The 13,885-nt window shown below is 31.1% G+C and overlaps 2 protein-coding genes across 2 annotated transcripts in view; one reads left to right on the top strand and one right to left on the bottom strand.

The window, feature by feature from the left end:
- The window catches only part of LOC127837234 (uncharacterized), a 39,664-nt gene extending 39,328 nt beyond the window's left edge, over positions 1 to 336 (bottom strand). Inside the window, exon 1 of the mRNA XM_052364156.1 lies at positions 205 to 336. The gene's annotated coding sequence lies outside the window, so the exon portion shown is untranslated. The remainder of the gene's footprint in view (positions 1 to 204) is intronic.
- The window catches only part of LOC127837237 (complement receptor type 2-like), a 346,639-nt gene that overhangs the window by 195,433 nt on the left and 137,321 nt on the right, over positions 1 to 13,885 (top strand). The window lies entirely within an intron of this gene.

Raw genomic sequence — 13,885 nt, 5'->3', positions numbered from 1 at the left:
AACCCTTAACATTTGAACAAGAACACTAGATCCTGTTAGACATTAACAAACTCTTTACGTATTTTGTATGAAGCAAGCTTTTTACAATTGTATATATGATATTTCATAAACGTTTAAATCAAAGAAATTATAACAAAACACGCTCGGTAAATTAATTCCAACTTTTCTGCACATTATCTTGATAACTTCATCAGAAATTATTACCATCTCGCTAATCCATACCACCGCTCGCTATCCAACTGAATATCTGGTTCGAAGTCAGCGTTCGCACTGATTTACATCCCTATGAGCTATTTCGCTCCGTCATCGGAAATATTTAACGCGGGCCAGTGTAGCCTTACGGACTTAACACTATAGTAAAGTTTGCACAGACGTCGCCAGATTTGTAACTGCCCACTCAATGATTTAAGTCGGATGATTCGTGTATGTGTTAAAATAAAATGCATTGATAACTTGATTACTTTTAAAAAGCTTACAATTAAACCAATGCAAAGGCGTTTGGTGTCAAGTAAAACTAGATTTAAGTGACACATGAAAATACTATCGTTTTAACATTTTTTACAACGTTTTTTTCTACCTAAAATCTTTACATTTATATAATTTTAACATTTACAGTGTATATTTTCTTACAATGATGTACGTAAGTTAAACATATCTCTATTGAACGTGGTCTTCACACGCTTTAATAGATTGAATCCTTTTAGTATACACTTTAATCCCATAATTGCCTTTAGTTAAGTTCTTCTCTGACCATGTTTCACGACCGCTGCCTGATCAAACAAGAAGTCCTTTGTTTACTAATCCTTCTCACATCGCCCTCTCCACACACATTCGCTTCCAAGGCCATGCAACAAATTGATTTGAGCTGTGTCAATATTGTATATGAAAATAAACGCTTATTTGTGTAGAGTCAAAATATTCTTTGTTAACGAAAATAAACGCTTATATTATGTAGATGCAAAAAATACCTTGCAAACGCTATTATGTTTAGATGCAAAATATACCTTGTAAACGATAATAAAGGCTTATATATGTAGATGCACAATATACCCTGTAAACGAAAATAAACGCTTATTTGTGTAAATGCAAAATATACATTTTAAGCGAAACTAAACGCTAATTTGTGTAGATGCAAAATATACCTTGTAAACGAAAATACCTGGTAAACGCTAATATATGTATATGCAAAATATAACCTGTGAATCAAAATAAACGCGCATGTGTGTAGATGCAAAATATACTTTGTAAACGAAAATTAACGCTTACATATGTAGATGCAAAATATACCCTGTGAATCAAAATAAACGCTATTGTGTGTAGATGCAAAATATACCTGTCGCATGAGTTCACAGATTTGTCAATATATCTGCAGGTTTGTTGAGATACATGTTCATAGCTTAACACGCAGCTAATGGACATTTGTTGTTATTTTATGGAGTATCTAATATAAATTCTTATATTTTCATTTATTATGTAACCGTTGAGTCCTTAATTATTATATTATAATACAAGCATTAAATGTTAAACCAAGCTTTAGTAAAAAGCAGTGAATGGCATTTTTTTTATCTGTATCGTCTTTTCGACATTTCTAAGATTCGTACCGAGTCCGATTTGCTAAATATGCTGACGACCGGACACTGTGTAACGAATTTGAACGATTACTTTAGTTATTTATATTTGATCATAGAAGTGGATTTTTTTCAGAATAATAAAAGGCGAAAATAAGTAAATGGATACCTTAGTCGTAATGTTTATGTGCCTATTGGTAAATTCACATTATGCACAACATTTTTTAACAAATAACCAATGTCACGATTTGTCAATTAATCTAGCTAAATGTTAAGTATAGGGCTAAACACTGTTTGTGATAAATTTATTATACATAATAATACACGGTTATTTAAGTCAAAATTTATAATCGTGTATAATTCGATGCACACTGTGCAATGATTTTTATCAACTTTTAAAATGACGTCATACTTTTTAAATTGATTTACTTGAAAGGTTTATGCAGTGAAGAAAATATATGTCAAACCAAATAATATTTCCGTATCATCTATCTGAAATTTAAACTGCATTTGTGTTTATAGTAATCATGAGTCGACTACCCAAAATTTCAGATAAACAGACGCGAGTTAAAAATATAGTGTCTGTTATAATCACGAGTGCATAAAAACATCGATAATCTACCACAACCATCAAATTTCTTTTTAGTCAAATTATTTTACTTACGTACAGCCGAATAATCTTTAAAATGTTATATTCTTTAAGTTCATTAATGTTGATTGTGCAATGACATTCGGCGCATGTAACCACGTCATTTGAGAACAAGAACATAACACCAACAACTGAAACGTACGTGGATTGTTTCCTACTGTTTAAGTCTATTCTTTATTATTAAAGTCGTGATATTTTAATCGATATAAACTAATAAGTGAACACAAATGCGGTATTTTACAACTTCTCTTTTCTTCGTCGTCGTGGTTGCCAGTCCCTTTAAATTGAAGCGTTTAAGGTGACTCTTTTATACATACAGGGATACGTCGATGTACTTGTTATAAGATTTTTGGATAAAAGTCACGAACTGACAGTTTTAAATACAGTATATCTAAAACAAAGAAATAATAATAATACATCAAACTGTTAACCACAAAAAGAATGCATTGAATCTTAAAAGCTGTTCAAAAAGATATATGACGTGAATAGGGAAAAATACTTTTGTATGATGTATCTAATGACGACCGTAAATCATAACCGTTGCTTCGACTTTGAACAATACGTTAAATATCCAGTCAAGTGACAAAGAACATAGATTTGAAATGTTTTTATATAATTATTGCAAACGTATCAATTATTTGTTTTATGTAGCAACGTGTATGTGTTAACAAAACATTCTTATACTATTTTAATCATTTACTGGCGTTCAAGTCCGAAAAGTATTAGACCGAATGATTGACAAATGAATTGGAAATGCAATTAACATGAGTAATGCTGCCATCGTTCAAAATACATATGAAATCAACTATGGATATAAGTTAAGAAACAAGTTTTCAAAAAAATAATAGCATTAAATACGTATTCAGGTTACAGTTAATTTTATAGATCATTTTCGCATAACTCATTTTAAGGAACCGCTCAAACTTACCCCAGTTAATACTGATGGAAACAACGAAATGCAAATTTCGTATTTGTCATAAATTACCGTTTAAGTGCCCATTAAATATAACATTTGTAAAAAACAATTTAACTTCCATAAACCAACAAATTCAATTCAGACATTCAGCTGTCATTAAATCGAATGGCGTGGTTTGCTTTGATTATGCGAGTTTCATTAAAACAACAAGGCGATATTTATGTTTGTCAGGCGTGACTGAATATGATGAATATGATGAAAAAAGTAAGGCAACTTCCAATGTTACGGATAATACTTCTACCAAGAACATGTTGACTGTTGCATCCTTCGTTATCTCCTTTGTGCATACATAAAACACATTAATTGTTCCCAATTATGTTGCTTTTATGTGCGGTTACGTTTTAATCATCACAGGCTTGTCTCCGCTATTAAAGGTTGAACATATAGAAATTATTTTACAAGTTATTTTGTTCAAAATATCTTTACTGTATAATTGCCATTCAAAGCTCATCAAACGGTCAGTTTAATCATCGTTGCTGGCTTTACTTGTGTAGGTCCAATGTTAGAGCCATTTTTTGCGATAATGCTGCGTATAACACATCCCACATGATGTGTGATGGAATAAGCGAACAATGAATTCCATATCTTTCATCGCCCATTCAATGGTTTCATATCAATTACTGGGTGCTGACTTCGGGTCGGATTACTGATCAAACGTCAACATTAAAAGCAGCTAAATGTGGAATGCGATGTGGAACAGTTCAGTGATTGATCGAATGCATCATAAACCAAATGAAATGAATCAATAAACATCCCCTTAACGTGCATGATCTCTAGCTAGTACCCGATGTATTAACACAATTTAACCATTGTATTATACTACAGTTGATTGTCAGAATAGTGTCATTCATGGTGATGGATACAAAGCTTACATCCTGACATTTTTTCACAAATAATTTGATTAACAATTTGTATTATAAGGGGAAAATCTAACTGAAACAAAGACGTGTTCAATGAATTATGATGAGAAAAAGAATAATTTAGTGACATTTTGTTCTTCAGTAAATAACACCACACACAACACAAGTAATACGACATCAGCGGTTTGTAATACGCTCCTTTCTTATAGTTTTCCGCGAAAAATATAACCCTCCTAGACAGTGTACGTTGACTATATACGATAAGATACTTTTGAATGTGGTGTCGGGTTACAAACGTTCGATTTTCGGTTTGATTACTGTTTTTGTCAACTTTTTTTTACATTTATTAATAAAAAGAAAAATGATGTCGATGTGAATAGATATTGTGTTTATTCAAATGTTATGGGTTCATTGAATTCGAATTTATACACAAACTTGATACTTATTTTCGACATGGTATTTGATTTTATCAATAAGGCTCTGAGCTGTATGAATGTACGGATAAAAGCTCAGAGCATTCAAGAATAACTACTGGCTCTTGTTGTTCTGGTTATTTTGTTTGAATATGGGTGTCTGTTTTGTAGGACTTATGAAATTCATTTTTGAAGTTATTGACTGAATCTTTTAGTTTGGTGGTTTTGTGAATGGCTGTTGTTAACGTTATTGTGGTACGCTAAGGTGTTGCTGGTTGGTTATTTTTCCTTTTTTAAGTCTAGTTTTGCTCCATCGATACCTTGCGCATAATTCTGTTTTTAATTTCTCGCATTAACTACCCTTAATGTTGTGCTGCATATTGTTGCTGTTATGCATTATGTAGTCGTGAAATTCCATTCTTTTGACAGGACAGAAAATTCTTTCGTTTCGAGGTTGTTCTGTTTTACAATCTCTGAGAGAAACAGGATTGATGACTTTGTTTTGAAGTTTTAAGTTGAGAATGAAAGCGTGAAAAAAGAGGAAATGTATTGGCGGCAGAACTAGTATTGATTAATTCGCATTTTTGATCTCTCTCTAAGCCAAAACCAACTAAGTTTTTCGGATGAAATGTTAAAGCTTTGTAATAAACGCTTCCAATCGGACACATTATCAGTCAGGAACGTTTCTTTAACGGGTCTTCTTGAGGGCGATGCACAAATGGGTAAAATTCTTTGCTACACATATACGCATTCAGATTACAGAATCTGCAGATTCTCTTCTGAAAATATTTACAGCAGAAAGAAGAAGCTTGCTTTGTTTGTTGTTAAAGAATAATGAAGCTGCTACAGTTTGTCTTTATATTGTTCCCTGTGTGCATGGTGCCTTTGATGAATAATCTCTCTCTTTTCATCCTTTATCAAGGTCATTTATTTTACTTATGACATAAAACTGTTAACAATACGAAACATCGCATGTTCTTACTTCATTGACTAATCGAAACATAAACTCAATATAACAATGGTCTCTTTATTACTCCGGGATCCTTCTCCCCTAAAGCGATTGGTTCGGATTACTGGTCAAACGTCAGGATGAATGCTGCTCAATGTGGAATACGATGTTGAACAGAACTCTACGATAAGAGAATGGTCGCCGTCTTATAAATCGAACGAATACAATCAATATAAATCACCGTATCGCACATTATGCCCACATATCTTCAAAATCATACCACGGTTGTATAGGTGAAATTGACGGGGTTTCATTAATTGGTTAACGCTAGTTGTCGACGATTAATATTTGCTCACTATTCTGCTTTGACAAAATATTGGTGTAAGTTTACGTGTTTGTTAAAATGACACTGCAGTAGTTTAATATTAAACTAATTCTATCAAACCTTGCACACGTAGGCAGCATACACAAACACAAATAGTGTCCCGCTTGTACTTCAGGATCGCCGTTTGGTCAAATAATAAAAATTATTATTCCGATACAAAAACACTACGAAATACCATTCTAAGTTTCTTAATAAAAAAGATTCTCAACCGTACATTTTTTCAATTTATTATTGTAATGCTGTACATCCACGGCATAATTACAAGCTATGGTTTGTGTGTAAAGTTCGCGATACCTCAATGCATGAATGTAAATCAATCAGAATGTATATACTCTTATATTAAAAATAATTTAACAAAAATATATTTATATAATTGGTACAGGCACAGTCTTATCGGTGCATTATATAACGGTATTGCTTTGAACGAATAAGTTTGAAAACATCAAAAAGGACCACAAAAAAGAGCAAAAACTAGATGCATTTATTGTTAAATTACTTGTTAATATTAAATGTTCAAGTACGTTGACGTTGACTATGTTTATGATATATCGTTATGCTTGGACGATGGCGTCATAAAAACGAAATAGGTTTCGATCAACTATCTGTGCTGTTCATATGTGTTTATCTTAAAGGTTCACACTAGTGTATATTAAATTTAATTTTACATGTAGGTTCTTCAACATAGTAACAATGTACCGTCATTGATAATAAATTGCATTTGGACCTGAAGTTTGAAATAAGTAATAAAACGGCACGAAATTTGCCGCCATGAATGTACGTGTCATCCACTTTCAAACACATTTTGTTTAACTCTTAAAATATTAATACCGTCACACCAAACCTCTCAATACTAACGGTCAATATTTACTGTACTTTTCAAGTTGAAGAGTGATCTTAGTACCTCTTCTGGAGGGGTTGAATGTTTTGTCATCTCGATAACATAATGAATCAACAATAAACAAATGAATTTTATTACTAAGGTGATACTATAGAGTAATTTATCTATATTACCAGGTATTAAACCTGAAACAAGTGCCTCTCCCAAGTGTTGTAGAATTATTAATGACACTTTCTGATAGCAATATTTAGTTTACTTACCAGGTAAACAAAACCGTACAATACTTAATTATACAGTAAACACTTGAATGGCACTGTTGACGTTATGATGTTTTAAGATCTTTCAATGTTCATCTTAATATATTCAATCTTAATACAACTACAGAGTGTGGAGACAAGTAACAAACGGCACAACATATTGAAGAGAGATATGGTACTTTTTCTCTGCTCTTCCTCCCAATGCCTTTAGTCAACTTATGTAGCTTTATTTACCTCGATTCAATATTTTTCAAGTTAACAATTGCACAGGAAAGTACAGTATATTACTATGTACGACATAACTTACAAGCAATGCGAAATCACTAAAAAATACTAAAGAAAGAGTTCAAGTACCTGCTCATACCAATGTCCTCTAAAAATAAATGAGGTTTTAGTTTTATTTCCTTTAATGTTCATAAAGTCATGATTTGCCTATGGACTATATACAAGGGTCAATAAATGTAAAAACTATAACTTTAAAGGCGGTGAAACAATTTTCAAAACGTTATGTTCGGATTAAAATGTTAAGTGTCTTTTGTAAGAAATCATGATTTGTGAAATATTTGCATTTGTTCGCAACATACACACGCCAACCTTTGATACTTTCAGTCAATACATCTGTGTAAATATGTCTATGCGTTCAAATCTTAGTTTAATGTAAACGGTTTAATTTCAGATATGTAATGGCTAGATTATAACAATGTGTTCGGGGCAGTGTTGCGTATTTTCTGCGTGGAAACTTTAAATTCGTTACAATTATTTTGAATTCAAGACCTTTGTTTACCTGAACGCTTATCTAAACATGTTTAACATCGATAAGTGTATGTCGGCACTGCAAAGTAATACTTTTTCTTATATGATAATGCGAACAACACATTTAATTATTTTAACTATTCAAACAATCAAGTTTAAAACAACGTAACAATATATATATATATATATATATATATATATATATATATATATAGTTATATATATATATATATATATATATATATATATATATATCTATATATATATATATATATATATATATATATATATATATATATATATATATATAGTTATATAAGTAAAATGTAATAATCCAGATTGTGAATATTATATAATAAAAGTGAAAATAGTTTCGAATGATAAACTTAAACTAAAACGTTTAAATGAACTTAAACATTCCCTTTTTCAAAGAAAATATCCACAATCTATTATAAATACAGGTATTAAAAAAGCACTTTCCATCCCTAAACATGAATTACTTTCAAAATCAACACAAAAAGACAAGAGTAATATAATTCCATTTATTTCAACACAAAATCCAAAAATAAAGAACTGTTTGGCGTATTAAAAAACAACATTGACATTTTACAAACAGACCCGGTTATGAATAAAATAATTTCAAATCAGAAGATAATAAAATGTAAGCGACAGCCACCTAATTTAAAACGTCTGTTAACCAAATCTTACTTTTCATCTCAAGAACCAAGAGTATCCAAATGTAATGACCCTAGATGCGCCCTGTGTGGTTATATTATTGAAGGGAATTCTTTTGATTTTAATGGCAAAATGTTCAAACTAAAAACTAATATGTCATGTGATATACAAAATGTGATTTATGTATTAGTATGCAATGGATGCAAACAATATTATATAGGCCAAACTGGCGATAAACTTAGAAATAGGCGATCTGTCCATGAACAACAAATGCGAGACCCCTCAACAAGACAGATGCCTTTAAGTAAACATTTAGATGAATGTTCACATAATGAACCAAAATTAAAAATATTTCCATTTTATAAGCTATTTTCGAACAATATTTCAGCTAGGTTAGCAAAAGAACAACATTTTATACATGTATTTAAACCCAAATTAAATTTCATTTAATATTTATTGACGTTATGACGTCATAATTGATATGACGTTATCTCCATGACATTTTGACGTTGTAATATATTGTATTATGCCCTGATGAGCTATGCGAAACGCGTTGGCTAAATCAATATATATTTAAAATCCCAGACACGTGTTTTCACTTTTATTATATATATATATATATATATATATATATATATATATATATATATATATATATATATATATATATATATATATATATATACATTTTGATGGAAAAGCCTTTAAGGCTGTGAATATTTTACTTTTTAAATGTCAGCATCTTAAGCCGAAAGTATTGTGTCAGTTGTTTAATTCTTTTGTTGGATCTATTTGTTGGTATGCCTCTGAAATACGTGGTTTTAATAAATCAAAAGAGATCAAACGCATTCATTGAAATTTTGGCGAGAGATTGTAGAATGTGAAAATAATCACATGTAACGCTACATTTTATGTTAAGCTAGGCAGATACCCGTTATATGAATATTGATAGGTACGAATTGTTAACAAATACTTCTGATGTTTGATTAGAATTTATGTTCTGATAATGTCTGTTGAGTTGCATTTCCTGATATTTGAAATCGCTGGTGTTCGTTTGACGATATTATAAAGTATATATAATATACTTAGTTTATATTTGTAAATTTTATTGATCAGCGTATAATGGTAGGTATATATGTATTTATTTGTGTATGATATGTATATGCTTGGAGTTTATAGGTTTACACGAGTTTGTATTGTAGTTATAAAACCATCAGGGAAAAACATTTAATACCGATTGTCATTATTTGCTGAAGTTGATCATTTGTTTGAAGCTCAGTTTAAGTTATTTGGCTTGAGAAGTTGAATGTTTTGCGTATTCGAGGGGTAAATACATGAACAACAAGGCTATTGTCAAGCAATATGGTCCCCTACCAGCTCCACTATCGTCAGAAATTCCACCATTTTCAGATATTCTTTTTTTGTTGCCATAGCAACCACAAATTTTGACGTAGGAACAAAATGAAATGACGTGCATAATGTCCATATTGCCATCTATCCATGTTGCAAGTCTCATGAAAAAAATATTAAGAACTTTTAAAGTAATCGCAGGATCCAGAAAACCACCATTTTCAGCAATATTTCTAGTCTATTTGTTGCCATAGCAACCAGAATTTTTGACGTAGGAACAAAATGAAATGACATGCATAATGTCCATATTGTCATCTATCCATGTTTCAAGTTTCGTGAAACAAATATGAAGAACTTTTAAAGTTATCGCAGGATCCAGAAAAGTGTGACAGACAGACTCACAGACACAAAGAGCGCAACCCATAGGTCCCCTCCGGTGAAACCGGTAGGGGACAATAAGCAAATACATATGCATAATAAGGATTAGAATGATTCACGTTTTTATGTATGTTACCTACAATTACAACATCTTCAATGCAATGTAAAGCCTTCATTTAAGTCTTGGTAGCGTTTTTTATGACCCGTTTGAATCATTACGCTGGCTTCATGTACTAAAGATGCTGATTTATTTATTTCATAATCATGATGCATTGCGTTGTCATAAATTGTGACTGTTTCGGTGTTTTAATTAGTTTCAACAAATTAATTATGTTATTATGCATAATCATTATTCTTGAATCTCGGTTAACTTGAAGATTTAAATTTCTCAAACGCAATTTACGATAAGCAACATGTCTACTTGAAAATTAACATGCAGAATCTAACTATGTTAGCCTTTTTCAACAATACTTGCAGCTCTTTCATGAAACTGCAGTACGACGATCTGAATATATAACAATATGATGTTACGTCTATCACGCTTTTTAATCAACGACATTTTGTCGTCGACTCCTGTTTCCGTTTCATTGCATTGATCGTATTTAAAAAATATACAATTCAGGCATCTGATTTAACTAAATAATATTATTAACTTTTTATCAATATTATTATTAACTTATTATTTAAATGATAATAAACTCAAAATGTTATTTCTGGTATTGCTATTACATTTTGGATTTTAATGTGGTTTATTTTTATTAACAATTTAATGACATGTGTGAGTTACCCTACCAGTATAAACCCCACCAAGCTTTTGAATTGACCTGTCCTAAGCGGTGAGCAATTTTTTTTATTCATTTACGAGTATTTTATGTGTATGTGTGCGTCATGTCTATTACGTGTGCTGCTTACCATACTAGTTGCAAATCGGGTTATGGCAATAAATACAGGATCATATGCTTGTATAAGGTTTCTCTGTGACATTTCTCTTTGTGTATATGTTTCTGATTGCAATTTTATCAATAAAGAAAGAAAGTGATAAGGTGGCAACACGATGATATGACGGGGGTTACTACATCGCAAGCTATGTGGGCTTCCTCGTGAGTAAACGTCGGTAAATAAAAGTATCGTAGCACTAAATTACAACAACAAGAAAAACTACAAACCGATTGACCGTAATAACGTACCAGAGATTGCAAGTAAAAAACACATGTTTTTAAAACGCCAGTTTCATGGTTACAACAAGAAGTTCATATGTAGTCTCATCGTTCAAGTCGATGAATAGAATCGTACTTTTCACAAGTATAATACAACTTCCTTACCTAAGCACACTCTCTTTAATGAAGTTTTATCAGCAGTATTATCAAAGGCCAAACAAAAATAGACTGGACAATTTGTTGACAAAGATATAAAATAAAAATAGATATTAGTTACTTCTGAAAAACAGGGTGGGGCATTGAAAAGTGTTGCCCTCAACATATTAACATGGTCAACTGCGTCTTGATATTGACGATAAGGAGTTGTTTAAGATATTCTATATACACGTTAGACATTCACTATGCAGGTTTTCGTGTGTCTTTCGGGCGTTTGGCACACTGTTTTATTAAGGTGAAAAAAATGTATTTCATATAGAAATCTATAAAAACGCGGGAATGTTACAGTCCAGCAAAGTGGGAAAAATACGCGTATACAATAATTGTTTTATTGAATTACTATAAACACTATCAATTGCATCTATCAACTACTTTAATTGCGCATTCAATGCGTCAAAAAACTTAAACTATGTCAAACCGTGTATCATTGCATGAGGGTGGACTTAGCAATGTATATCCTCAATAATTCACATATGATTTAAACTAAAATGTTCAAAGAAATACCATATTTTTGCTATTGAAAATAGCAATAGTATTATTAATATACAAATTACAACAATATTGTTATGATAATAATTTATAGAATATCATATTGTATCATTTGGAATACTTATTTAATAAAACTGTTTATATCGTTGGGTGCATAATAAAAACAAGTAATAAATTCTCAAAAAAATCTGTTTTTCTAGCATTCTTGATGATACAACAATGTATTCGTATTCGGAATTCTAACTCGATTAAATTGTTTAGGCACGGTAACTTCAATAATTCGTTATCCTGTCTGTCTGTCTGTTATTGCCAAACTATATGCATTTTCTGCTCAAGTTTGTTGCCGTTGATTGTATTTGATTTTAGGAATGGTTAACTGTCATTTAGTAGTTATAATTAATCTAATATGCATTTTGTTTTTGAAATACATAGAATGCAAATATTTATCCCACATCAAATTTGTTAAGGACATTCTCCGAAATTAAAATAACAAATACGCCAATCACATTTCATTGACATGCTATTTTATTGCAATATTTGCTATGTTTATATGGCTATGTACTGATTGTATTCGCCAATAAAATTGTCTGTCTGTCTGTCTGTTATTTTCCGATAGCTTTCCGATTGTCCCTAATGCCGTGTTACAGTTTTCAAACGTCATTCTAATAGCTTTCCGACATTCTCGACTTTCTTTTTTTACTTTGTGTAGAAGCACTAGCCATATTCTGCAATTTGTGTCTAAGGCCTATATATTCATATAGATATGACCAAAGTATGGGATTTCGGTTTTGGAACATTCGTTCAAATTAGAGATTTGTTTTTATTGTAGTTCAAGGCGAACGTTTACACAAGTGAGATTTTTTTAATAAAGATTTAGAACTGTACATACGTTAACATACTGCATAACCAATAACATCGTTTTAACATGCTGATTTTTTGGCATTATTGATGATTGTCCTTTCTTGATCTTTATCCCATCACCGCCTTCAATTTTATGTCAGATTTTTATTTAAGATCTTTCTATTACCGAGACTATTTATTCAGTTTTTTATATAAAGGTTGGATAACGGATTTGAGTTAAAACATTATTCGAATGCTACATAAATAAATAATAACCAAATGAAAATAGTTTTAGTATTTGTATTATCGCTGCTTGTCTTAAAATTTGGCTTTATAAAAGAGACGTTCACAAAATACAAAATAATACAATTAAAACCCCATACCCCATCGAATGGGAACTTTTATAAAACACAGTATGAAACAGTGGTCTGTAAGCGATGAAGTAGCATTCAATATCTCGAACAACAGTTAATAAACATTCTATATCATCCATAAGCAATCACTAGTTTTAAAAGAACATATACATGTTTCTGTCCCTTTTAGATTTATAGAACTACAAATGTGTCCACATGACGCGAATGCCTGCACATTCCGCTTTTAAAAGCATGCGCCGTATACTTATTTACCATTCTGTAATACATTGTGTAGGATAGGTGCATAAGCATCTGTTTATGTCATATTAATTAATAACTCAATTGAAAGTCACGCTATGTTTTCGACATAAAAAACATATTTGTTTTCTTTGATATATTCACTAATTCAATTACTTTTATATTTTTAAAAACCTCGTGAACCAATATTGACATTATATACTGTAACTTTTGCACGTTGGTTTTGTGACAGTAAATGTAATACACAATTTATATAGTGATAAGCCTAGATGAAATTATGCATTACAAAGTCGCTCTTTATTTTTCTAAACATCTCGAACTTTTAACCAAGACAATGATGTATGTCTATCACTATCAACTGTGGAAAAGAAGAAATACAAAAAATGAGAACAATTCGCTGTCTGATAAAAAACATAGAACTTTTTAATTAAAAAAACACCACCATAGAAGTTCTTTAATACCATATCACTGTGTCAATGTGACATAACTAAAAACAAGGGAAAATTGTCACAAAACCAGGT

This window comes from Dreissena polymorpha, chromosome 7 (assembly GCF_020536995.1).
Source record: "Dreissena polymorpha isolate Duluth1 chromosome 7, UMN_Dpol_1.0, whole genome shotgun sequence".
NCBI lineage: Eukaryota > Metazoa > Mollusca > Bivalvia > Myida > Dreissenidae > Dreissena > Dreissena polymorpha.
This window is presented reverse-complemented; position numbering and strand designations above follow the sequence as displayed.